Source organism: Pinus tabuliformis, chromosome 7, assembly GCF_031772625.1.
Source record: "Pinus tabuliformis cultivar Carrire ecotype Pingquan chromosome 7, CPIR1, whole genome shotgun sequence".
Classification (NCBI taxonomy): Eukaryota; Viridiplantae; Streptophyta; class Pinopsida; order Pinales; family Pinaceae; genus Pinus; species Pinus tabuliformis.
In genome coordinates this window covers 1,706,947,298-1,706,975,246 of record NC_142293.1, presented here as the reverse complement: position 1 = coordinate 1,706,975,246, position 27,949 = coordinate 1,706,947,298, and positions in this window count along the sequence as shown.

Below are 27,949 nucleotides of genomic sequence, written 5' to 3'. Positions count from 1 at the left end.
ATTGGAAATCCTATCAGTTGTGTCGGCAGCTCACTCTTGAACATGACACTTTCTACTTCATGTCGAGTTGGGATATCCTCCTTTTCATCATTTGACCTTCCTGGGTTGGGCCGTTCATTTTTTCCTTCCATTTGATCTCTACCATGTCATCATGACCACCGATCCTATGGATCCAAAAGCTGCCAAACTCCAGAATTGTGTCGCCGATATGTTCAAGAGTTAGTCCTTCTGCAGTTACACTTACTCCTGATTCTTTGTATCATCTGAAATCATTTGCATCCCTTTGTCTCATGTCGATGATGTGGGATACATCATGGCCCTCCTTCGACATGGTCGTTTCCTGTCGACTTCAGCTCATTATCCAGGAAGCTGGCCGAGAGACTCCCTTCCAGTACCTTAGAGCTTGCATGCCCTAATGGCAAGTTCTTCACACTCAACGACAAGCTCACATCATTGGCTTTTGATCGGGTGATTTCACGGGTGTTCGACATCAGTTCCTTTATTCACATTCCATGAACTGTGCTGCCAATACCTTGAGATCCATTGTCATTATTGGTGGTTTCTCTCGCACTTGTTAATGGTTCACATCATTGATCGGTAATCAAGCGACTTTCTAGCATGTTCAACTTCAACACATTCATTCACATGTTAGGATTTGTACTTTGATTGGGTCGTTTGGAGCGCAAGACCCTGGGCTAAGATTACACAAGTCTAGGTTGCGAGGTGATGTGACATGATCATGTTGATATACATGTCTCTTTCAGATGGATGGCTGCGACCATACCATGAATTGTTATATGTGATCCTTCTCATTATTGGATGGCTGGGACCATACCTTGGTTTCGTTATGATCCTCTCTATTGGATGGCCACGCCCATGCCTTGAATCCATTTACATGATCTTTCTCTAGATGGCTACGTCCATACCATGATTCATGAATCATTTCTCAGATTTTTCAGTGATGTATATGTCTCTATGCTTTCTTTCAGGTTTTCCAACGATGGACTCCGGTTCCCCGCATCCACTTGTAAAGCATTTCACCCCTCACTCTAGTTCGACCTTCACACTTTAGGGGGCATCTGTTACACAATATTTTGTCACTCTCCCTGTACTCTATGTCCATGATCCAGGAGGACCTCTATAGTGAACCCGACATGCTTTCCCATCATGAAGAAACTCCCGATATGTCCCTCTTCATGAGCAGAATAATTCCCCTTTACATCATTTCCAAAGAATCTTCCTTTTATCCCAGTTTACAAGACCAAAGCTACTGACTTGTTTTCTCCCCGCATTGATTTTCAAGATTAAAACTAGCCCTAGCGCCGTACAGAGCGACTGAGCCTTTTTCTAGTGACATTGATCCTCTTTTGGCAAGTTTTTTAAATATGGGGTCAAAGCTTCCAGCTCTAAAAGCTTCGTAACGGAAGTTTGGTAGATGGTTGGGCTGGATGGAGCCGAGGAAGTTGATTTGAGCTCCTTTCCCCTATTAGGATGGAACAAACTCAAGAGATAATACCTTCTCCCATGATGAGAGGAACCATCTCGCATCCATCCAAGCTATATAAACCTCTCTTTTCCCAATTTAAACTAGTTTTGGAGTGAGTTTGAATGATCAACAAGACATCTATAGCTTGTCGTTTTCTAGTGTATGTTTGAGGGAGAATAGTGTGTTTTGGTTTGTTTTGATACTAGAGGGAGGTGACCAACAACGTCAAGACACCGGATGTAATCTATTTCTGATTTATATAAATACAACAATTAATTGATTTCCTACATGAAGTGTTATTTTACATCTTTATGGCTTAATGTTCCTCGACCTATTAAGTAGGCTGAATACAATATTTTATGCTATCACATTTGTTGTTGTTGTTTGTTTGCTTGTTTCAGGTATTCAAAAGAAGGAAATAGAAGATAGCTGGAGTGAGGAAGTAGGATCATCACCAAGTGGAATAGCGTTCTAAGAGGTAGGCCCTCGTAATTGATTCTAGCTAAAGGATATTTTTCCATAGATTTTTTGTTTGTGGCTAGACCCGCTCTCTCGGGCTAGAGGAATTGTTTGTGTCCGCACTGATAATTTACTTGCACCTCAAGCTAGGAACCGCAACATTAGCCATTGGATATGTGGTTTGACCAAGTATTTCCAATAATGTTCTAGATTTAACTTCGATAACTTTTTAATGTTATCTTCCTTTATCTTGGACCAATCTTGCCAATATTTCATCAATGTATTGACATCAGGAAAAGCATCAACTGGGCATTCTCAAATTATATTAGCACCAAAAAGATTCTCACGGATGGTTTCAATAAGGTTGCTTGCAATGTCCCTTGCACTAAAAATGGCTCCTTCAACTTGCTTTAGTTTCATATCCCAATCTCTAAAAAGGATTTATTTTTGTGAATCCTCAATCCTTGGAGGATTTGTTGTTATTCCATCTGCATTGTCCTGCCATGTAATATAATCAGAAATTTTCTCTTCAATGTCATCAAAATATATCCTTAGATCAGACAAATTATTTATCAGTGAATAACTTGCTTGACATGGATCATTGAATGTTGTTAATTTCTGGCAAAAAACCACCTGTTGTTGAGCAAGGAGAGTGTTAATTTCTCTTGCTTATTTTTTGAAATCTTCAAGTTTAGGATTATCTTTCAATTGATCAATCCTAAGTTGGAGTTGTTGTAACTAATCATTTTTTATTTTGATGTCAGCTTCATGCTGAAGCTTCATCTCATCAAATATTTTCTGTAATTGGGTTACCTTTTCCTGCCATCCTTCATCAATACTCTGTTTTGCATTAAGTAATGCCTGTTCCAACTGTAGGATCCTGTCATCCTTTTCTTTGATCAGTTGTTGTACTTCTGAGGCCTTATCAATAGTGGTTGTAGCATATGCTCCTGCAAACTGTGATAGCTTGGTTAGATCATCAGAAGGGTTTGTTTTTGGATCTTTCCACACAACATCCAGTGATATATCTCCAGGAAATAGTGCCTGGGATTTCTCAACTCTCTTTCTCTTCCTTTGTTTGCTCATAACAACCTTGTCTTTCAGGCTAAAAAATACATCGATAGGAGTTATTTCTTCTATTCTAAGAACAACTTCAGACGTAGGGTGAACTAGGATGACTTGCAATTCATTAGTGTTGATAAATTTATCTGAAGACCCAATACTGAGTGAGATCTTCTTAGTGATCTCAGGGGTATTAAGTGTTTCTTTTGGAGTTGAAACCTGTGCCTACTGCGATCTTGTATTGATCATTTGGTCAAATTGTTTCCATACTTTATCTAAATCGTTGGTGGACTGCGATTCATTAATGTGCTGCGTTGATGTTGTGCTTTCTTTGTTTCCATGATTGGCCTCGAAATCCTTTGAAAATTGGGTTGAAACATGTTCTTGCTGTATGGCTATTTGCGAAATTTTTAATACATCGAGAGGGAGGTTCTCCAACCTTTCGCTTCTGTATTCCTTGAATTTATTTAATTCCTCTGGATTTAGGTGAGCCTCGACTAATTTTTTTCACTTGTTCATAGTCTTGGGTAGTTTCAAATAAGTCATCAAAAATAATAGGTTCATGTTGGAATTGTCTAACTTTGACCTGAGAGGTAAAATTTTGAGCCACTTTACTTGGGTCATATTTCCAAGGTGGAATAGTGGGAAAGTTTAATCATAGTATGTGTTCAATCTCAATGGACACGTGTCCAAAATTTCCAAAGTATATACTCCACAACGAATAGGGAATGGTGTCCAGATGGACTTCTTGGCTTCCTTGAGGGATTTAGCTAGGCCATTACCCATAGTTTGATAGGCAACTTCTCAGGCTAAAATATTTTCAGGTACGTAAAGGTGGAGAACATGTGTGGCAACTAGGCTACCAAAATTCCTAACATAGGTGAAAGATTCCTCACCAAATCACTTACCTATAGCTGTAAGATCGTCACGAGTTTCTCTTGAAAATCTAGGGGGTTTTTCATCAAAAATATCTTGGTACAAAGGCAACATTACTCCATGACAAATTTTGTAAAAATGGGGTTGGAAATTGGACTCCCAGAGGATATTATGATAAATGTGGATAGGGGTAGGGTCTTCTAGGGTCCATTTCCATCCCATGGATGGAAAATCAAAGGTAAAACAAATTGCGTCCATGATGTATGCACTCATAAAGAAAGGGGGCACAATCCTAGTGGAAATATTATGTTTGCTTCTATACGTTAGGATTTGGGAAGCTAAATTATTTGATAAGATAGTGGCCCAATCCATAATATAGGCATATGTAACGACTTCAATTAGGGGAACCCATTCAACCATAAATTTCTATGTATTGGGATATCCAAACAATCTACATAACATAGTAGCAACTTGGAAATGAGGACTAGAAAGGGAAGCTATAGAATACATACCCTTGTCTTCATGCTTGTGTTTGCTCGGATCGTTCCTCCACTGCCTTATTGGCTCTGATTGAACTGCGTTTTCTGCTGCAAATTTATAAAGAAACTACCGATTATATATATTTTGTGGCTATGGAAAATGGTACATCTTTCTCAAGTCCTTAGCTCTGAATGACCCAATTAGCGTCCATTTCCTCAAGGTTAGGAAGGTCCTATCTGCAATTTCCACCTCATCGATGACCCATTTGACCAAATCAGTGTAGGGTAGAATCTTGGGCCAGGAAGTAATTCGATGAGACTTAGTAACATCTGCCCAAGTAGTTTTAGAAGTTGATGTTGAGTCATCCATTGTGACTTGTCATGTAACCACTTTAGGTTCTTCTTCTTCAAACAATATATACATGGCTTCCCAGGAAGAACTTCCTGAATCTGTGGTGCATGTGGTATCAGAGAATAACGGGGGCATCTCGGTTATTTCTAGAGTAGGAGGAGCCGACTGTGGTGGAACCACAAGTTTATTGTTTTTCTTAGTAGCTCTTGACATTTCGCCTAGGTTCTGTTTATTGGGACTAGCCCGTGGAAGAGAGAACACAAAGAATAAGGAGAAAACACTTAGAGCTTGAAACTTATGGCAAGAATGAAAAAATAGTATCAAAATTGACAATTAATGCAAAATCATGAAGCACTAAATGATAATGATCAAATCATTTACATTATCGAGAATCATAAATACCATTATAACTGATCATAAATGGAAAATATGTGTTCACATGGTCTGCGATACAGGTCAGCGCTTCATCGTGTTTTTCGCATCGCTAGTTTTTTGCAATGCATATATTTTAATCTATGAGATTAACCCTTTGCTGATATGCGATCAAATAATAATTAAAATATGCGGCGAAAGGCTTAAGGCAAGACTTATTGCATTGTAAGTTATTAAGGCAAGGCACAGTTTGAATTTTGTGATGCGATATTAGTATCACGATGAGGAAACTGCGATAGAGTATTTCGTGATATCAGAGAATAGATCTATTAGAATGTCAGAGTTGTTTCAACAACAAGGAACGTTGATATTCCTCTTGCGATATAAGTATTATGATGATGATGTGGCTAGTTGGTGGGATCAGGTCTGACATTTGTATGCATGGAGGATTTTTTCTTTAATAATGTTATGAAAGACTTTCTGTTAATTCATTAAGGCCGGGCAAGTCAGATCGCGCTTTCCTTTAGTAGGATGTTTTTACCTTTGATTTGCTAGTCGAGGGATAAAGCTTGTTAGTACTAATTTTTCCTTCCCCTGGCCACCCTTGGTCAGGAACACACTTTACAATATCCTCTATGAGCTTTGAGTTGGAGAAGGCATTCCTATCCCTCGCTATAATAATCTCCAAGTTTTTTAATTCACTTCTAATTTCTTTGGGGACCATTACTTGAAAGGTTTCAACAACCTCCTTGGCTTGTTGTTGGGTGTGGTTTCAACCTTGAGGGCCATGTCCTCCTCCCCCACCCCATCTACTTCTCAGACACTGCCTCTGCATCTTGTCTGACTGGAAACTTCTTTGTGGGGTAACACCAAGCATATAAGAAAGGAAAACTTAGTATATATGTAGGTACCATGAACATACAAGTAGTAACCAAAATGAAGGTATAAAACCCACAGACAACTCAATACTTATTAGACTTAATAATAATCTATCACCCCTAGGATAATTTCCCTAGAAAAATAAATTCTTAATTAGAGAGGGCAAGACACAACCCCAACAAAAATAAAAGGATTTGATAATCCAACAAGCAACAATTGATGATAACCACATCCAAAAACAATACACCTCACACTGCCAAGACCATAACTTATCAATTAACTTACGTTCCTGTAACTAGGGAGAGATCTAACATCAAATTTTGATATTATAAAGGGTTGCAAGTGTTGAGAAATGACAACAAGAAATTCTAGTTTAATTTGTCCTTGAATTAAAATTGAATTCTATTATAAAAGCAACTTGTAAATAGTTAATTAAGTTTATTAAACTTAATTAGCATAGGATTTTCGAGTTGGAAGTCTTTCTGAAGTCATGTATATATTTTCCCTATATTATAGGGGTCCAGGATGAGTTAAGTATGAGTTATAATTAGTTAACTCAGTTTATTGAGTTAAGTCCAGTTAAATTATTTCCAAAATGTTTGAGGAACTAATAGTGAGTTAATAGTTAGTTGATGTGTTAGTGCACTAAACTAGTGCTACTCTAGTTAACTGAATATTCCCTCATCAGAAACCCATGCATGTCGATTTGGAGAAAGACCTAGTTGAGACTAGAGTGCAGGGACAATGTACTATTTGTTTTAGATTTTTTTTGAGTTTCACTGACAGTGCATGTAATCAGGATCTCATTCTTGAAGGGACTGAGTGCACTGATTTACCTTTAAGATGGGTACATTAGCCATATGAATTGTGCAAGGAAATAGGGACTTGGAGAGTTGGTGAATTGGATAAGTATTGGCCTAGTGTTTTCTTGTGAGTTGGATATTGATTTTATGATATATACAATACAGATAGTGGGGTTTTGAGTTTTGGCTTTCCCCAAGTATTTATTGTGGTATGTGTATTTGATTCTCTTCCTCTATCGATTATTGTTTTGCTCGATCTTTATGTGCTTCCGTTGTAAAGAGTAGAAGTAGATTATTGTCTCTTGCTTTAGTTTATTGCATGAGCTTGTGAATCTACAAGATTTTACACATGGTATCGAAGATGAGAACAACATACTAGAGGATATTTCGAAGTTTTTGAGTTCAGGGTTACAGGTGAAATTCAAATTTTCATTTCATACTTTAGGATCAACACATGGAATCCTACAGTTTGCGGCTTGAGTATGCCTTGGAAGGAAGCTCGAATTTTATAGCCTGGAGGGATAGGATGAAGGTTGTGCTAGAAGATAATGGCTTGAAGGAATCCATTGATCAAGAAGGCCCCAAGACAACAACTACAGATGCAAATAACTTGGTTGAATGGAAGAAGTGTGTGGCGAAGGCAAGGCAGATAATGCTTGAGGGAGTTTGAGAGAACATTGTCTTGAGTCTCCATGGGAAGGAAACTCCACATGCTATGTGGGAAACATTGACAGATTTGTATCTGAACAATAGTGGCCAAAGGAAATTGGCATTGAAGGACAAACTTTGAAAAATCAAAATGGAGAAAGGCAAGACTATTTCCAAATACTTGACCAAGTTCACTCAATGTTGTGATGAACTTGGAAGTGTTGGAATCATAGTTGCCGAGGAGGATATGGTGAGTATTGCTCTTCTAGGACTCCCAAAGGGTTGGCATAGTTATCAGGACTCTATCAATGGTCAGGAGAAACTGCTAGATTGGGAACAACTGTGGTTGGATTTTATGCATGGGGAGATAAGGAGGAACGCTAGGGATGGATCTTCATCAAAGACTACTGATGAAGAGAACCGTGCCTTAGCGATTAAGGCGAGGAAGGGGAAAGGGAAAGTTTCCCATTCCACATCAGATTATTATGAATGAGGTAAGAGGAAAGACATGATGAAAGTTAAATTCTTTCATTCTCATAAGATGGGACATTTTTCTACAAATTGTCCACTTAAGAAGTCCAAGGAGAAGTCCTCAGGAGGAGCGGAAACTGAGGCTTTGGGCTCTTAATTCGAATTGAAATTTTCCCTCATTGCATGCATGGTGTCATATATGTTGGGAAGTGTATGTTACTTAGACAGTGGAACTTCATTCCACATGACTGGCGACAAAGAGTTATTTAGTGACCTGGAGGAGAAAGATCTCAAGATGCATATCGAGATGGGTGACGATGAGAAGTATAGTGTTTCTGGATTGGGCATGATTGCTTTTCAGAGGGAGCATGGGACTCCACTCACCTTGAAGAATGTTATGTATGTACCTGGGCTGAAGAAGAACTTGGTATCCATTGCCATGCTTGAGGATAAAGGCTATGATGTGATCTTATTGAAAGGAAAGGTGTTCCTTCGACACATAGCCACAGGTCAAGTAAAGAATATAGGGATTCGAGTTAAGAATCTCTATAAGTTAGAGGTAGAGGAGTGTGCTACTTTGAGATCAAAATAAGAAAAGATATAGATATGAGATTTTGGTGAGTTGTGGTACATGCGATTAGGCCACTTGCATCATGGGGCTTTGAAGATATTGCAACAAATATCTACTGGTCTTCCCAAAGGTGTGCTGTTAGGTCCCTATGCTACTAGTATAACCCCTTATTGTTATTAGTACAACCCCCTTATTATATTTTTGTGCCCATGTAGTCCCCATATTGTTACTATTGTGCCCCATAGAAGCCCACTGTTGTTATTATTGTGCCCTTACATTATTATTGTTATGTCGACTCTAATTATATTATGACCCCTTAAACTCCTATATATAGAAATGAGGTCTTATCATTTGTATCACCCAAGAATTTTTCATTTGTGTAATGTAAAGGAGGTTTCCCCCTCGAAGAGACTTATTTCTAAGGCGTTTATCTATCTTTTCTATCTTTTTGTGAGCTGGCTTCATAACATTTGGTATCAGAGCTTTGGATTCTAGGGTTTTTCTGCTCCAAATAGGTCATCGTGGCATTTTCGATATAACTTTTTCACTATGAAGTTTCAGAAGCTAAAAAAAACCCATTTGAGAAGAAATGAGTCTGAACTTCGGGTCTAAATTTCAGATCTTGTATCGCTATATTTCTAGAGATATGATTTGAGGAAGTTAGGGTTTTTGCAAGCTCCATAATTTCAAATCAAACAAGTCATCGTGGAATTTTTGCTATAATATTTTTTCTCCAAAGGTTCAGACTCTAAAATTAAAACCCATTTGAGCTGAAATCTTGGTGAAGCTCGAGTCCCAATATTCGATATTTAATTTCTATATTTTCGGAGATATAATCCGAGGAAGTTAGGGTTTTTGCAGACTCCCGAATTACATTCTAAAAAGGTGACCTTGGGAAGATAATCATAACTTTCTCTTTGAGCAATAAATTTAAATTTCATAAGAAGTTGTAGAAAGAGGACAGACTGTAGTGTTCTGTGTATATTTTTCAGATCCAAATATTGAAACAGTGAAACGTGACACATTTATATAATCAGGTCATATTAAGAGATTGGGCATAACTCTTTCTTGGAGAATCAAATTCTAATCAAACTTGCAGGGTTAGAAAGAGGACTAAGAGGGATACTGCAGGATGTAATTTTAGAACTTGGAGATATGAAATTACCGAGTTATAGTCATTTAAATATCAAGCTCCTAAAATCAAGAAAAGGCGATATGAGGAAGTTTGATGGCAAGGATCCGGTAAATTGGGTACTACATATGGAACAATATTTTGATCTACATGAGGTTCAACAGTTACAAAAGGTACATATTGCATCTTTATATTTAGAACCAAATAAATTTTTACGGTATAAAGGGCTTTGTTCTCATAAGCACTTGTCAATTGGTCAATTTTCATGGAAGAAATGATAGCACATTATGAGGATACAAAGAGTAACACCTTCTTTAGCCAATTGATAAATCTCGAACAAAAGGGTTCAATGGAAAAGCACATTGAGGACTTTCAAAAATTGAATATAAGGGTAAATGATATTCTAGAGAAGCAAAGGATTAATGTCTTCATATGGAGTTTAAAGGATAGCATTCAACATGAGGTTCGCCTTTGGGAACCTGATTCATTAGAGAAGGCATTCAGGTTGGCAAGAAAAATTGAAAGCGAAATTATGGAAACAAGGAATCCCACCACTCACGACTATAATTATGGAAGTGTTTTTTCTCCTAGCCTTCCACAACCTACAAGGTTTCCACGAAAATAATTGGAAGAAAAAAGAGAAAAATGGCTTTGTTACAATTGTGATAACAAATACACTAAAGGTGATAAGTGCGTTGAGAAGAAATTATTTTACACAGATTACGAAGAGGAGGAAGAAAAGGATCAAGAAAAATCAAAAGAAGAGGATATACACCAAGAACCAACCCCAGAGAAAGAAGAAATGAATTCAACCATATCTTGTAAAGCATTGGCAAGAATTACCACTCCTTAAACTTGCAAGATAGAAGGACATATCAAGAAGAAAAAGGTTCAAGAAGTGAAAGATCACATCAAGAAAGAAGAAATGAATCCGACCATATCTTGTAATGCATTGGCTGGAATTAACACTCCTCAAACTATTAAGATAGAAGGACATATCAAGAATAAAAACGTTTAAGAAGTGAAAGATCACATGAAGCATCAAGAAATGAATCCAATCATATCTTGTAATGCATTGGAAGAAATTACGACTCCTCAAACTATTAATATAGAAGGACATATCAAGAAGAAAAAGATTCAAGTAGTGAAATATCACATCGAGCATCAACAAAAAGTTCTCCAACTTTTAAAGGATAACGCCACTTTGGTGCAGAATCGAATGAAACAATGGGTAGATCAACGTCGTAGTGAAAGAAGTTTTGATGTAGGCAATTAGGTATTTTTATGGCTACATCTCAAGCAAGTTATTTATGAGAAGGAAATGTTGGAAATACTACATGCACTTAAGAAGTGGTGACCTTACCTAATGGGAAGACACTTCAAGGTAAAAATGGATCATGATAGTCCTAAATACTTTCTAGAACAACGATTATCTTTAGAAGAAAAAAAAATGGGTCACAAATATGTTGGGTTATGACTTTGAAATCATGTACAAAAAAGGGAAGCAAAATGTTGTTGCAGATGCACTCTCAAGAAATGATGAGGATGTGGAAGCATTGTTTTGTGCTATTTCTATTATCCAACTAGATTGGATAAATGAAGCAAGGGATGAATGGAAGAAGGATGAAGAAGTGTGGCCACTCATTCAAAAGTTGTAGAAGATCCCAGTTCAAACAATATTGCTAGAACTTGATGAGGAAGGAAAATCATATTGGAGCCTGGAGCAGTCACAGAAAAAAGAACCCGACAGCTACGAAATCGATCAATTTCAAAGTATCTCATCAAGTGGAAGAAATTATTTGTTGAAGGTTCCACATGGAAGGACAAGAATTTTATATAGAAGCATTAGGAACTACTCAAGCGTTGAGGACAACACTTTTTGAAGGAGAGGGGCATGTTAGGTCTCCATACTACTAGTGTAACCCCTTATTGTTATTAGTACAACCCCCTTATTATATTGTTGTGCCCATGTAGTCCCAATATTGTTATTATTATGCCCCATAGAAGCCCACTATTGTTATTATTGTGCCCTTACATTATTATTGTTATGTTGGCTTTGATTATATTATGACCCCTTATACTCTTATATATAGAAAGGAGGTCATGTCGTTTGTATCATCCAAGAATTGTTAATTTATGTAATGTAAAGGAGGTTCCCCCTCGAAGAGGCTTATTTCTAAGGTGTTTATCTATCTTTTCTATCTTTTTGTGAGCTGGTTTCATAACATATGCTTGAGCAAGTTGATACATGCAAGGGGTGTACTTTGGGAAAATACACCAAGTCTTCTTTTGGAGATAGAGAAAGTCGATCAGAGTCTATTCGAGAGAGAGTCTATTCAGATTTGTGTGGACCATTCTTGTCATTATCCATGGCCAAACACAGGTATTATGTTATATTTTTTGATGACTATTCTTGTAAATGCTAGATATTTTTCATGTAGAAAAAGGATCAAATTTTCACAAAGTTTTGTGAGTTCAAAGCATTGGTGGATAAAGAGACAAGCAAGAAGGTTAAAGCTCTACAGAGTGATAATGGTGGTGAGTATGTCTCAAATGAGTTTAATAAATTCTGTGCAGTGGAAGGGATTAAATGAGAGTTGAAGACACCAGATAACCCTCAACAGAATGGGGTGGCCAAGAGGAAGAACGTAAGCATAGTAGGGGCAAAAAGGGAAATGTTTCATGATTAGGGCCTACCATACACTTGTGGGCTGAGGCATGTAATACAATGGTTTATGTTTAGAATCGTAGTCCACATCGAATACTTGAGATGAAGACACCCGAGGAGGCTTATTCTGGTAAGAGCCTAGATGTTGGTCACTTCAGGATTTTTGGGTCATCGGTATATTGCCATGTGACCAAAGATGCACATAAGAAGCTTGAAACAACAACAAAGTTGGGAATATTTTTGGGGTATACTGATACACCTCAAACTATCGGGTGTACATGCCAACCTACTCGATGACATTGGTTCACATGGATATCAGATTCGATGAGGAGAAGGCCATACAAGTTTCCCTTGAGAGGGAGCTTGAGCTACATGCAGATGAGGAGTTTTAGCTCCTAAGGTTGAGGAGCCTCATATTGATGTGGAGTAGCCACATGCAAAGGTTCCAAGAGTGGAGACATCCACTCAGGAAAAGTCTCCTAGAGAGGGAAGAAAGAAAAATAGAGAGGCTGACAAATTGTTGGATGATGCACAAGAGAATGTGGGAGCACCCACTTCTCAGCACAGGAAGAGGAGGTTACTTGAGAGGTACACTGGATACATGGCTCTTATGGGTGTATGTGTTTTGACAGAGCCATCTTCCTTTCAGGAAGCAATGCAACAACCGGTTTGGGTTGATGCGATGGTGGAGGAGTATGACTCCATAGCTCGAAACATTATTTGGGATGTGATCCTAAGACTGGAGGACAAGTCCGTAGTGAGCTCCCGTTTGATTTACAAGGTAAAGCAAGCTGGAAATGGTAGTGTGGAGAAGCATAAGGCTATATTTGTGGCCCATGGCTTTTCATAGGTAGAGGGGATTGACTATGATGAAACCTTTGCTCCTGTTGCAAGGTACTTTTCAATTAGATCTATATTGGCACTATCAACAAAGATGGGTTGGAAGATCCATCAGATAGATGTGAAGTCTGCCTTCCTCAATGGAATGATTGGGAAAAAGGCGTACATAGAGCAACTTGAAGGTTTTGAAACCTTTGACCATGAGTCGCATGTGTGTCGACTCAACAGAGCAATATATGGGTTGAAGCAAGCACCTCGTGCTTGGTACACTAGGATAGATAGCTACTTGACTTGGTTGGGCTTCACGAAGAGTGAAGCATATGCGAACCTGTACCACATCGTGGTGGAAGGTAAGTTGTTGATCATTGTAATTTATGTTGATGATCTCATACTGATAGGTGATGAGAAGCTCATAAAATCTTGCAAGGAGGACCTTGAAAGAGAGTTTGAGATGAAGGACATGGGGCTCATGCATTACTTTCTTGGCATGGAGGTATGGCAAGGAGATGGGGAGTTGTTTGTATCTTAGGGAAAGTATGCCAATGAGATACTCAGGAGATTCCGCATGGAGAGAAGTAAGCCCATGGAGACCCCTCTAGTTGGTAACTTGAGGAAGGAGGATGCTACTTCAAGGGAAGTAGTGGAAGCTATTGTTTATAGGCAGCTTGTGGGTTCACTCATGTACTTGGTGAACACACAATCGGATATGTGCTATGTAGTTAACCAACTTAGTCAAGTGATGGTTAAGCCTACCAAGATGTATTGGAAGGCAGAAAAGCATGTATTGAGATACCTCAGGGGCACTACTCAGTTTGGGTTATGGTACAGACAAACAGAGGGAGTGAAGCTTCAAGGATTCACCAATGCATATTGGGCAGGGAGTCCATCCGACAGGAAGAGCACATTAGGAGGGATCTTTAGTATTGGGTCAGTGACAATTTCTTAGTAAAACAGGAAACAAAGATCAGTTACACTCAGTTTGATAGAGGCAGAGTACATGGCTGCAAGTCAGGCAACATTTGAGGCTATTTGGATGAGGGAGATATTGGTTGGTTTTTTTGGTCAACAAATGGATCCTACAGTGATTTATTGTGATAATCAGATTTGTATCAAACTCTCTAAAAATCTAGTTTTTCATGATCGGTCCACGCATATTGATATCTAATATCATCATCTTAGAGATTGTGTATTGAGGTAGATCATGTTGTTAAATTACATTCCCATGGAGGATCAAGATGCTGACATCTTGACAAAGGCATTGTCAATATGTAAATTCGAGTTTCACAGAGACATGATCAGGGTAGCTTATAATCCCTTTCTTTTTGAGATGGAGTGTTGAGAAATGGCAACAAGAAATTCCAGTTTAATTTGTCCTTGAATTAAACTGTGAATTAAAATCAAATTCTATTCTCATAGAAACTTGTAAATAGTTAATTAACTTTATTAAAATTAATTAGCTTAGGAATTTCGAGTTGGAAGTCTTTCTGAAGTCATGTATATGTTCTCCCTATAATATAGGGGTCCAGGATGAGTTAAGTATGAGTGGTAATTAGTTAACTCACTTTATTGAGTTAAGTCCAGTTAAATTAGTTGCAAACAGTTTGAGGAACTAATAGTGAGTTAACAGTTAGTTCATGCATTAGTGAACTCAACTAGTGCTACTCCAGTTAATTGAATATTCCCTCATCAGAAACTCATGCATGTTGATTTGGAGAAAGACCCAGTTGAGACTAGAGTGTAGGGACATTGTACTATTTGTTTTAGATTTTTCTAAGTTGCATTGATAGTGCATGCAATCAGGAACTTATCCTTGAAGGGATTGCGCAGTTTTCAGTGCATTGATTTCCATTTAATATGGGTTAATCAACCATAGGAATTGCACAAGGAAATAGGGACTTGGAGAAATGGTGAATTGGCTAAGTATTGGCCTAGTGATTGCTTGTGATTTGGAGATTGATTTTACTGAGTGCTGGGATTGTTCTTGAGAGAACAAGCATTGTAATCTCATTTTGATTTTCCTATATATAGTAGTGGGGTTTTGAGTTGTGGCTTTCCTTGAATATTTATTGCGTTATGTGTATTTGATTCTATTCCTCTATCGATTATTGTTTTTCTCAATCTTTATGTGCTTTCGCTATAAAGAGTAGAAGTAGATTCTTGTCTCTTGCTTTAGTTCATTGCATGAGATTGTGAATCTACAAGATTTTATATAGCAAGAATACCCGAGGTAAGGTGGAAACTGCATGTAGAGTGCCAAAAATAAACATTGTACTTTGCGTATCATACCCTTGATAACAGTCGAGCCACGAGAGTATCCTGTCTACTCGTGACTTGGGCCTCCAATTCCCTTCCTTAATATTGTATGCCACAGAATAAGAGCTTGAATTTCATCAACACTGTGGCAACAGAGTTGCCTTCTGGGATTTTTCTTTGTTAGAATCATTCGTCTTTAGCCTTTTACTATTATCTCTCTCAAACCCAAAACCTTCTTGAAAAGCAGGTTAGGTCTCCCTTCCAACAAACTATGAACACAATTTTAACAGGGACATTGTACAAATAGGCCTATCACACCCCTTCCCTCCTGCCTTTGGCGGTATGCATTGTTAATGGGGAGTATTAAAATTGCATGCATTTGCATGTACGTGGATTCCCACACCACCCCTTCCATTTAATGTTCTTTTAGACCAAGGTGGTGGGCACATGGCCCCAAGCCATTTTCCTTTAGCTCACCCCATTGAGGATTATAAAAATCAATTTCAAATATTACTTTTCAGAAAAGTTTAAATATGTATTTTTTATATTCTTATTATAAATTAGATATACTTTTTTTTTGTAAGGTTGGAAGGACTACATCTTCATCATGTCCAATATATCACCCTGATCTGGGCAAGGAATTGAATCAATGACTTCACATCTAGGAGTGCCTTAGCAGAGCACCCGATCACCGCCTATCCAAGATACCATGGGATTATTATAAATTATATATATTTTGTTTATTTATATATATTATTCTCTTTTATAAAAAAAATTATCACTTAATTTAATTAATTCAATTGAAATGAAGAGAATATCTAACAAGAATAATAGTTGTCATGTAGCATAGTCCCTTCCTTTACCACTAATTAATTTATTAAATATTGTGCTCTCATAATGAAAGCTCTTGGCACAAATCTCTCCACAAAGGTGAAGGCTCTTTGCATAAGTGTGTCATGATGTTTTGCACTTGCGTATACATATTATTGCTAATATTTTAATAATAAATAATCCATGTCTCCATATTTCGAATATCACTCTGCAATTGAGGAAAGGTTGTGCGAAGTGCAGACAAAAAATTGTACAATTGAAACTCTCTCCACAAGGAAATCGCTTTGCAAAAAAACTCTCTACATAAGAAATGGAAGCTTTGTTTATGGTTATCTTTGTGTAATTAGGCATATGTGAAGGAGTGCATAGAAAGCTTTCATTGTGTGTACCTCCCCACTATGCACAACGAAAACATTCCACACAATTCATACACTCCCACACTCATAAAGAAGTTTTTTAATCACAAAATTTACAAAAATACTTTTGTTCATATCAAGGCCTATAAACAATGCTAGTCACAATGAAAGTGGTCATAATTTTGCGGAGCACGGAAGCATAATTAAAAATTTTATCGTAGAAAATGTGAAACTTTTATGTACAAAACAAATGTGAAATATCATTAGATTGCAAATTAAAATAATAAAGTTCCGTTTGCATCTTCGTTCTATCGCACATAATTCGTCCTGCATACATCCTTCATACATGTAACTAAATCTGTAAAAGTTTTAAATGGAAAATAGTTTAGGATTAATTTTCTTTATGCACACTCGTTCTCCCACACATTCCCCGTCTTCTGCATAGTAAAATATTTGCACAAGGAAACATAATAATACTAATTTGTAATTTGTTCACAGTTAAATTAATTACGCTTCGAGATTGTGCAAAGTTTCCATTATCATCTTCTATTTTCTTGATTGCTTGGTACCTATTGATCGAGTCGACATTAATGGTGAATAAAAAGGCTTAAAATCAAGGAAAGTTGGATCGACTGTATATTTAAATTGTTGGAGCCACTTTGCAAGCATATAGTCAGGGATTAGGGTCACAATTCGCCAAATTTATTAGAAAGTGTGGCACAGGTTAAATTTTATGGAGAGTGAACAAACTATGTGTAATATAAGCTCTCCACACAATGAAAACTCTCTGTAGAAAACTATTGGAGACCGAGTGTGGAAATGATGAGAATAGTGATTTTTTTGCACTCCATTAGAATCAACTTCTTTTGCGCTTAAGATCTCTCTAATCAATTGATTAAAGGTTGTAATGGAAGCTCTTCACACAGTGTAATATTTTTTTATGGTTATCTTTGTGTTATTAGGCATATGTGTGACACTACAGAGGAAGTCCATTGTGTGGAGGAAGCTTTCAAGCATTCATTACTTGGACCTTTGCACTTTGCACAATCTATTAATAATAAAATGACCATTTGTCTTATGCCGGACTGCGAAGAAATATTTCAAGCTTTCATTGTGTGGACCTCCACTCTTCGCACAATCTACTAATAAAAAAAAATGAAACGTGCCTAATTACACAGATATAACCATAATAATAAATGAAGTGGGTCAAATTTCACGTGTACCAACTCCAAAAGAGTTAAAACACATTACAATTAAAATATCCTTCTGCACATCCTTCATTCCACATATATTCACAACTCTATGCAAAAGTTTTAAATGGAAAACAATTTTAAATTAATTCCATCTCTAGGAATAAACTCGTCTCTGCACCCTCATTATCCCTACACATAACCCACGCTCCACACATCTCAACTTTGTATTCCAACCCTCATTCTCCCGCACATACCTTGTCCTTCGCACAAAATTGAAACTTGTATTGTAGAAATGTGAAATATCATTAGATTAGAAAATATGAGACTTTATGGTAGAGTATAATGATGTGCGGAAAGCAATATTTGTGGTAGAATATTTGCTCATTGTTTTTAGGATTTCACATATGTTATCCATCTGCACATAACAACATTTTGGAGTGTGGATTATTGAATTTTAAAAATTTAATTAAGGCTAATAATGAAATCTTTATGGAGAAGCATTTCTCACAATAAAAACTTCGACTATACCTTTTCACTCCGCAATAACAAAAATTGCAGAAATGCATTCTCAAATAACGAGAAAATGCAAGTCCTACATAAAGAAGAATGGCCTTAAACAACTAATTAGTATAGAGGTAGTGTAACAGCCCCAGGTTAAAAATCCATGTAATTAAGTTTATAAAGGAAAAATAATAACGAAGGTAATGGGATACGTATTCCAAGCTGAATGTTGGGTAAAAAAGTAGTGATGGGGATCACTTGTGATTAATTAATGGCTATGGAAGTCCGCAAAGACAATGGCAAAGGCTTGAGAGGAACGAGGCTTTTATTGGCATTTTATTTATGAAAATAATGGAAAATATGAAAAAAGGGAGATGAAAGGTTATAGGTTGCATGTGAGTAGGAAAATGAAGGAAAAATAATGGAAAATGAATTAAATAGAGGCCTCATTAATAAAAACGCTTTTGAGGATCAATAAACAATTTTTTCCAGTGTTAGATTTTTTGAGTTTAGTCTTTGGTACTCTCATTCTATTCTCTCTCTCATACTCTTGGACACTTAATTTCTTGGAGCACTCTTGGAGGAGTGTGGAATACTTAGGATTTGGAGCAAGAAGGAAAAGGAAAAGCAAGAAAACACAAGAGGACAACAGGATTAATAGCTACAATGAGTTTTTCTTGCAACTACTAAGTTGCATGTATGATTTCGTTGGTAGTTTTGGCATGAATGGCACATGCATGTGGTTTCTTGGTTATGATATATCATTAGCATGGATGATTGCCTAGATTGACAGTTGTTTTTCCTAGCCTTGCCATTTCCTAGATAATCATGGTGTTGTGGGTTTTATCTTTATATTTGTATTTTTATGGTTGGTTCTCAAGTTCCTTTGGTAGAGGGTTGAGTTATTAGTTCCTGGAGACTTGGTTGGAAAAACGCTTTGGAAGCCTTATAACAACTTGGGTTGAGTTATTAGTCCTAAAAGCCTTGGTTTTACAAACGCTCTAGAGCCCTTGGTGGGTTGAGTTACTAGTCCTAGAAGCCTTGGTTGGACAAACACTCTGAAGTCTGACAACAATTGTGGGTTGAGTTACTAGTCTTGGAAGTCGGGTTGGAACAAACACTTTGGATCCATGGTTGGGTGGTACGTGGAAGTCCCTGACTTGGTTGGATTTGCATATGTTAATAAGATTTCCTTTCCTCTTATTTTATGGGTGTAAATGTACTTGTTATTATATGGCTCTGATGGTTGTTCTATTTTTGTTATTCATCTGGTTATAAGTATAGTTTTATGACAGCCTTGAGTTATGGCTCTAATCATGTTTTGGTTAGTAGATGAAATGCTAATAAATGAATGACATAATAAATGATAATGAAACTATTGTGAGATGACATCAAACCTTCTTGACGGTTTTCAAATAAGTATGAGGTCCCTATGTTCAGACATGTTTTCATGACCTATATATTACATGTTCATGATGTGTTTGACAAAATGTATGTCATGGTAAGGATGCATTAGGTCAGGTCCTTGTTCAAGTTTTGCATTAGAGGCATTGTCTTGTTATTTATCATTTCTAAGAATTTCATCAAGTTTTGGGTAGAAGCCTGAGTCTTAGCCTTGAAAAAGTGGCTCAGAATTTGGGGTCGCTGGCACAAAATTTCCTGAAAAAATATTGCAGTCGCATGGAGGCCTTGTTGTGGGAGTGACTGAAGGGTTTCTGTTACATGGAGGGCTTTTCATGGGAGTGAATTGGGGTCTATTTTAGTCAAAAGAAAATTTAACTAACGGATTGGGCACCTGGAGTGGTTGGTTAGCCTCTGGGGTTCTTGTAGCTCTTAAGGAAGGTTAGTTTGGTTTTGGTTTGTCGATTCCACTTCCTTAGCTATACTTTGGAAGTTGAATCATATCATAGTAACTCTTTGTCACATTTTTACCTCAGTGTACCGATTCTTTTGGGTAAATGTGGGAGGAGGGTGTTACAAGTAGGGTTAACAAGTGATATGATATTGTTATGAAGGAGATTTCTGGTGCTTTGTCCAATGATGCTAAAGCTCACGAGATTTCCAAATATGCAGAAATAACTTTGAAATGGTGTATTGTGTGCAAACAACGCGTATGTGTGGAGATAAGGGAATATGGAGAAGCAATTCGCACAATAAAAACTTCGTCTCCACCTCCACACTTCACAATAAGGAAAATTTGAAATCCTAATCAAAGTTGCATCAATCGTTCTATCATTAATAGCAAAAATAGTAAACGATAACTAGAATACATGCAATAAGAATGAAGTCCATAATCCATATAGTTTGAACAAATAACCATAAATGCTTTATTATATTCGATGTGATTTTGTTTAGGCATGGTTACATTGTCTAGCTATCTAATTTTGATTAAATGTATTTGTGAGAAAATAAATATGCAAATAGAAGTGTACAAAGGAGATCTGCATATTGTTTCAATTCGCTATGAGGCATATTAGCTGTTGAAACCTATGCATATACCTGAATTCATTGAATAAATGCCGAAAATATTATTTTATAATATTGATAAATACAATTTTATTGATATAAGAGTAAATGCTATTGATCATTTCAATGATAACATGTTTGTGTATCGTTTTGCTGAATAAATATTAATATCATTGCTAAGTATTAATCAATTATTTAATGTTAAAGGCAAATTCATTTGAAATGTAATCAATATATGCATTCCCTCTCTGCACAATCCTTTCATATCATTTTTATTATATATTATTGGTAATATTTTATTACCAAATCATATCCTGAATATTGCTAGTTAATTGATTAAAGGTTGTGTGAAGTGCGGAAAAAACTTTGCACAATGAAAGATCTCTGCACAATGAAATCTCTCTCTGCATAGTGAAAGTTGTTTGCTCAAATATCTCCGCACAGTAAAATATCTCGACATAATGAAAAATCTCCACAAAATGTAATCTTTTTGTGCAAAACTCTTTTCACAATGAAATCTTTTTGTGGAGGTGCAGAGAATAGTGATTTTCCCACGTTGCCGCAAAATCAATTTCTTCTACATTGAAGACACTAGACTCTATATTTTGACTTGGAACTCATGCGGGAGTGAGGAAAAGTTAACAGGAAACACACAATGCCACACAATAAACTCCTATACACTTCAAAACCAATATACAATATCAAATCTAATTTATCAAATTTAATATCTGTAACAACCTTGGCGAAAATTCCATGTAACAAAAGTAAATAAAGGAAAAATAAGACCACGGGTAAGGGACATGTATTCCAAGATGAATGTTGGGAAAATATATCCTAGTGGGAATCACTTGATGTGTTTATGGCTAAAGGAATTTGGAAAAGGAAAAGGCAAAGGCATTATTAAGGCAAAAAGGCATTTTGTCACATTTATTTATGAAAATAGAGGAAATTAGGAGAAAAGGGAGGTGAAAGGTCACATATTGCATGTGAGGAGGAAAATGAAGGAAAATAATGGAAAATGAAGAAAATAGAGCCGTCATTGATAAAAATGATTATGAGGATTAGTTGGAAGGCTTGGTGATAAGTCTCATCATTGAGTAATTATATGGGCCTTAATTGGCCTTAATTCACCTCCTAGCTTAGTCAAACCAACTATTCTCACAACTTATTGCATACTTTTGATTATATTTTGCTTATGAGATGAGTTAGATTTGGATATTTTTCTTAGTGGTCTAATGTGCATGTAATGTAGGAATAAAGGATAAAAGTAAGGGAAATGTAGGGATACAAGGTAAAAGCAAGAAACTATGGTAAAAGACCTTGGTAAAAACTCAGATGGGACAAGGGAGAGGAATTATAGGAGGTAAATCCTCCTCATTTACTGCCCATCCATTTGAATATCCCTCCATCAATTAAAAGTACAAACAATCAAATCAGGAGTACTAAAAGATAGCCAAGCAAGTGGAAGTACAAGTAGCCTCCCTACTAGAAGGCAACTGAGCTAGTGAAAGTGAAAGGACAAGTTACCATTAAGTTGGGAGCTGTACCTCCATAATTTTGAGGGAATTCGTTGATACTTCAGATGTATAAATAGAGAGGCTTAGGACCTCGGTTTTTTTAGTTAGTTAGCTAGTAGTCAGTCAGCTAGTCAGGATTCGAAATTTTACTGTGGAACTCTGCTTTGTAACAGTTTGATGTAATACAATTATTTTATAATGAAGTTGAGTTTTGATTTGAGCCAAAACTGAGTTAACTCAAAGGGCTGAAGCTCTTGGGTTAGGGCCCAACCCGAGCAGCCAAAGCTACTCTTATTCTATTGTTATCCTAGCTTAGATTCCTGTTTTTTGTTCATTTACTTAAGAAATTCATTTCCATTGTAGCATTAGCATAGATGCATGGTTTGATTATTCATTTGGTTAAATAGATGCATTTTCATTACAATGGTTCAATGCAGAATTATGGCTTTCCTGTTCATGTACTTAAGCAACTTCTTGTTTTTTGTTCATTTGCTTGAATAATTGTAGTCTCATTACAGCAGTGCATAACAAATTACTTGTGATTTAGTTTGCTTCATTTATGCTTTCAATTAGCATGGTAGCAAAGAAAAGTTCCACAAGGTTGCTCACAGGTGTCTCGGCCTCACCTCCTCCCTCTGGGACCATGATGTGAGGAAGAAACCCTGCAGCAACCCCAAAAACATAGGGTTTTGGTTTTCACAAAGGGTTTGTCGTTTAAACACAGTCACTGAGTTCATTGTCACTCTGCCCCTTTAATAGTCATCAGCTTGATTCGCTCTCTTTCTGTCATTTAGACCTCACTCACATTCCCATGTCATTCCCCTTCAACATGAAATGCCTGAGCAGAAGCTGTTAAATTCATGTTTAAACGGTTTTTGCTGGTAAATCGCTTTACACAAAAAAACTGACCAATCACCGCTCAAATTCCTTTTTGCGTTTGACTTTTCGCCCTTTAAATCCCCGCCGTTGATCTGCCTCAGTTGATCCGACGACTATCGCACACCCGCTCACCAACCTGCTCGGTCCATTCCCCACCATAGATCTGCCTTGCTAGATCTGATGGCCTTCACGCGAAATCGTGTGGATCTCTTGTCCGACCGATATCCGGTTGAGGGCACATGATATGAGCAGTTTGACTGTGCTACGTGTTGGCTGGGGAGGCTAATTGCATGAAATTCTATAAAACTGCTTATAGATTTGAGGGCACGCGATATTCTTCTTACCACCCTCTAAACCCGCTCTCCCATTTTCGCACGTTTTCTTTTGCCCGCTTCCATCTCGTTCATCATCTTTCCCCTGATCTGACGACTGTCACCTCGCCTGATACCATTTCCGCATGTTCCTTTTGTCTGCGATCTCCGCCATCCATCTGCCGATTGATTCTGCGATATAATATCAGCCGTGCATCTCGTTAGTTGACCATGTTCAGTGATCTGCCTACGTACCCTCTTGTGATCCAATCTTAGCCGTTCATTCGCTTTCTACCCACCTGATCCAATGGTTCTTATGCACTATTGCTCATTACGTCCCCTTTCCACCATTTTGATCTCTGACCATTCTTCCGCTTAGACACAGACCTAGCCTAGTTTCCATTGTTTAACCCTTAGTCTAAGTTTTGATGTTTTTACTTCTGCAACTTAGGAAATTAGCATTACATGATTTCTTTCTTCATTTTTGCAGTAGAATAGCTCTCCCCTAGACTAGGTTTGCTCTCCTTCCATCAAAATCAAGCTTCTTCTAACCCTATAGAAGTCTGGCTTGGAACCCCTGGGGTCTCTTGCCAGATGAGCAGTGACAACAGGCAATACCTTCACTTCTACTTGTGTATATAGAAAAGTCACCTCCAAGTTTGTATGAACCCCGGGTTGATAAGTAAAGCTGGTACCCTTGGGAGTTGCAGCATTCTTACTGCAATACCTAGGCTCATCATTTTTGGCGTCGTTGCTGGGGAGGTGTCAAAGTAGTAGTGATTAATGTTCTTTTCTTCTATTTTATAGTTTCCAAATTTCTTCCATTAGTTTGTTTCTGCAAAAGTAATCTAGTTTCTTTCTTTCATTTTGTCATATATCTGCTTTACTTTCCATTCAACAAGTTAATCTAGTTTCCTTTCCATTTTGCAAGTAGTGTCCTTTTGTTAATGTTTTTAGTTCAATTCAAAAATTTCATTCTGCAAGTAGTTTTCTTTTTGTCAGTAGTTTCTTTTCATTCAATCAATAATTTCAATTCAGCAAGTAGTTTCCATTCTGTTAGTAGTTTTTCATTTAATCAGCAATTTCCTTTCTGCAAAGTAATTTCCAAATTTAAATAAAATTTCACAAAAAACCCAAAAAAAATTCCTTTCATGCCTCATAGGATTAGTGATAATTCAGGAAAAGTCTTGCCAAATATCCCCACCTCATCCAATAATCAACCTTCTTTCTTCTTCACTGATGGTGAATTGGAAGCCCCTTTGGGTGAGGAACCTGACATATTTGAGGAACCTATAGGGGAAGAAGAAGAGGAAGAACCCATTCCTACTGAACAAATGGCTCAAAAATTAGATGACAGAGGAGATAGAGGGAGAATTGTGGGTGCCTTACCCATTAGGGAAACTAATGGGGACACTAAAATGAAGAATATAAGCCCCTCTTCTCTACCTCATTTCCATGGCTTGACCACAAAAGACCTTGACACTTTCCTACTTTAGTTTGTTGTTGTCTGCCGAACCTATGACTATACAGATGATGAGTAGAAGTTGAAACTGTTTCCATCTACCCTCAAGGAGGCAGCATTATGTTGGTTCATGGGTTTACCTAGGGATAGCATAACAACTTGGGCTCAGATGCAACAGGCCTTTAACAACAAATATAGGGACTACTGTAGGTCAAATGACATTAAAGATGAGATTTTCAGGATGACCATAGGCCATGATGAATCCCTAGAAGACTACGAAGAGAGATTCCAACTCAGTTACAAAAGGGCCAGGTGCACACTTGACCTTGAGTCACTGAAGCTGGTCCTGCTTAGAGGAGTAAGGGAGGATATCCTAGACACCTTACACATGTTAGCAGGAGGAGATATATACCAACTACCCTATGAGGACATCAAGATTATATTTAGAAACCATTCTAGGGAAACTAGAAACAAGGGTAGAAGTAGTCAACCTATGGCCAATACCCCATCTTCCAACTCATCCATCAACGGTGAAATTGGAAATATGCTGGAGGACTTCAAAAGTGAGATGCTGCAAACCCTTTCCTTGCAATTGGATACCATGAGTATTAGAAGGAAGAAAGAGGAAGTAGAGAGAGCCTTGGCCATCTTTTATCCTAGATGCACCAGGAGGCATCCTAGGAATGAATGCCCATTAAACTGTATTGAGATTTGCTCAGTTTGTGAAGAAAACCACTCCACAGACAAGTGCCCTTCCTACCTTGAATCAAAGCTATATATCAAGGAGCTGAAGGGGTCACTGAGCAACTTTGCTACATTAACCAAAGGAGACCTCCTGGGCCTATACCATACCAATGGGTATGCAAGTATCATCCCATGCATATTATAGACCCACCCAAACCACAACTACACCTTCTTGGAAACCCCCTGCTCATCCTTACTTATCTACACCCCCTCCTTGGTCCTATGGATCTTAATATCATTCCCAGCCACCCAACTAGTCATTTCAACCTTACAATTAGCTACAACATTAGTGGAATGCTCCACCCCAGGGGTGGAGGCCCCATTTCAACAATGTTCCAAATCTATTGCCTCCATCACCTACTCAACTGCAACTCCTGAACTCTGCTCCACCTAGGCAACCCCAGATGCCTACCCAGCCAAATCCAAACCAAAACAATAGGAAGGCCCAACAGACATACAATGGAGAGACATCATACGCAGCTTATGCTGTTGAAATTCAGAATATCAACCTGAGATCTGGGAGAATTCTCCCAAATAACCAACCTCCCTCTCCACATAAGGAGGTTGAGGAAAAAAGAGAGGAAAGCAACCTTAAAGAAAATCCACCCTTTCCTGAAAGATTAGCCCAACCACACCAGCCTACCCTAGAAGAAACTAAACTTTTTGGAGAACTGGAAAACCTATGTGTAAAGATTCCCCTTCTCCAAGCAATCAAAGATGTGCCTATTTACAATAAATTCATTAAGGAGAAGTGCTTTAAGCATCCAGGAAGAAGAAAAAGGGATGCCCCTACCATTAATGTCATTGGGCAGTTATCTGACTTAATGCTGGGGCAGGCAATATGTCCAAAATACTTAGACCCTGGAAGCCCTGTAGTCGATGTCCACATCAATGGCACCATTGTCCCACACACTTTGATTGATCTTGGGGCTGCCATTGATGTGATGACCAAGGACACCATGCTTAAGGTTAACCTACAAGGGTCATTAAGGAAGACCACAACAGTACTGCAACTTGCAGACCATTCCACAGTCACTCCTGAGGGAATTATGGAGGATGTGATGGTCTCCATTGATTCCTGGGAGTACCCAGCAGATTTCCTAGTTCTCCAGCCTAAGGCTAAGCTAACTGGTTACCCTCTCATCCTTGGGAGGCCATGGTTGGCCACAACTGATGCCTACATTAGCTGCAGAGCTGGGAATATGACCATCAAGAATGGGCATATGTCCAAACAATTAGTCCTATACCCTCCTGCTCAACCCTCCCTAGAACATGACTTACCTTTATGGTTGGAGGAGGAGGAAGAAGATGAGCTTTATTCTGCCGAACTATATACTTTGGAAGCCATCATAGGAGGAGGACAGTAAGATGAGGATGATGTAATTGAACACCTGCTCCAAAGTCCAACTCCTAGTCCATTATCACTAGAAGAAGAAGTAAAGGAAACACTGAACAGTCATCCAATTGAATTATGCTTGGCCGATTCCAACCTAATCCTAGTCAAAACCATAGAATTTGGCCCAGAAAAAAACTTGAAGATTAAATCATCTCTTTCTACTTTAGAAGAGGAACAACTATGCAACTTGTTGAAAGAAAACTTAGAAGCCTTTGCTTGGAGCTACAAGGAAATGAAGGGAGTACACCCCTTGGTGTGTACTCACCATATATCCATCAAGGAAGGTTGCAAGCCAGTCAGGCAACCACAAAGGAGGATGAATCCAACCCTCTAAGACATAGTCAAGGAAGAACTGCAAAAACTGTTAGATGAAGGGTTCATTTACCCTATCTCTAATAGTGAATGGGTCTCTCCTTTAGTGCTAGTTCCCAAGAAAAATGGAAGTGGAGGATTTGTGTCTATTATAAGGAGTTGAACAAGGCCACAAAGAAGGATCACTTTCCCTTACCTTTCATTGACCAAGTGCTAGATGGCCTGGCAGGGAAGAAGTTCTTTTCTTTCCTAGGTGGAGTCAGTGGGTACAACCAAATCCAAATCTGCCCAGAAGACCAGCATAAGACCACTTTCACCTGTCCTTGGGGTACTTTTGCTTATAGGGTCCTTCCTTTTAGCCTGTGCAATGCCCTTGGCATTTTTTAGAGATCAGTCTTGAGTATTTTTTCTGAATTAGTTCATGATGCTATGGAGATCTATATGCATGATTTTACACCTTATGGCTATGATTTCCAAAAGGCCCTGACCAACCTAGGCAAAGTATTATGAAAATGCATTAAGATGAACCTATCTCTCAGCCCAGAAAAATGTGAATTCTTAATAACTGAAGGGACTGTGCTAGGTCACTGAATATCTCGGCAAGGACTATAGGTGGACCCAAACAAGGTT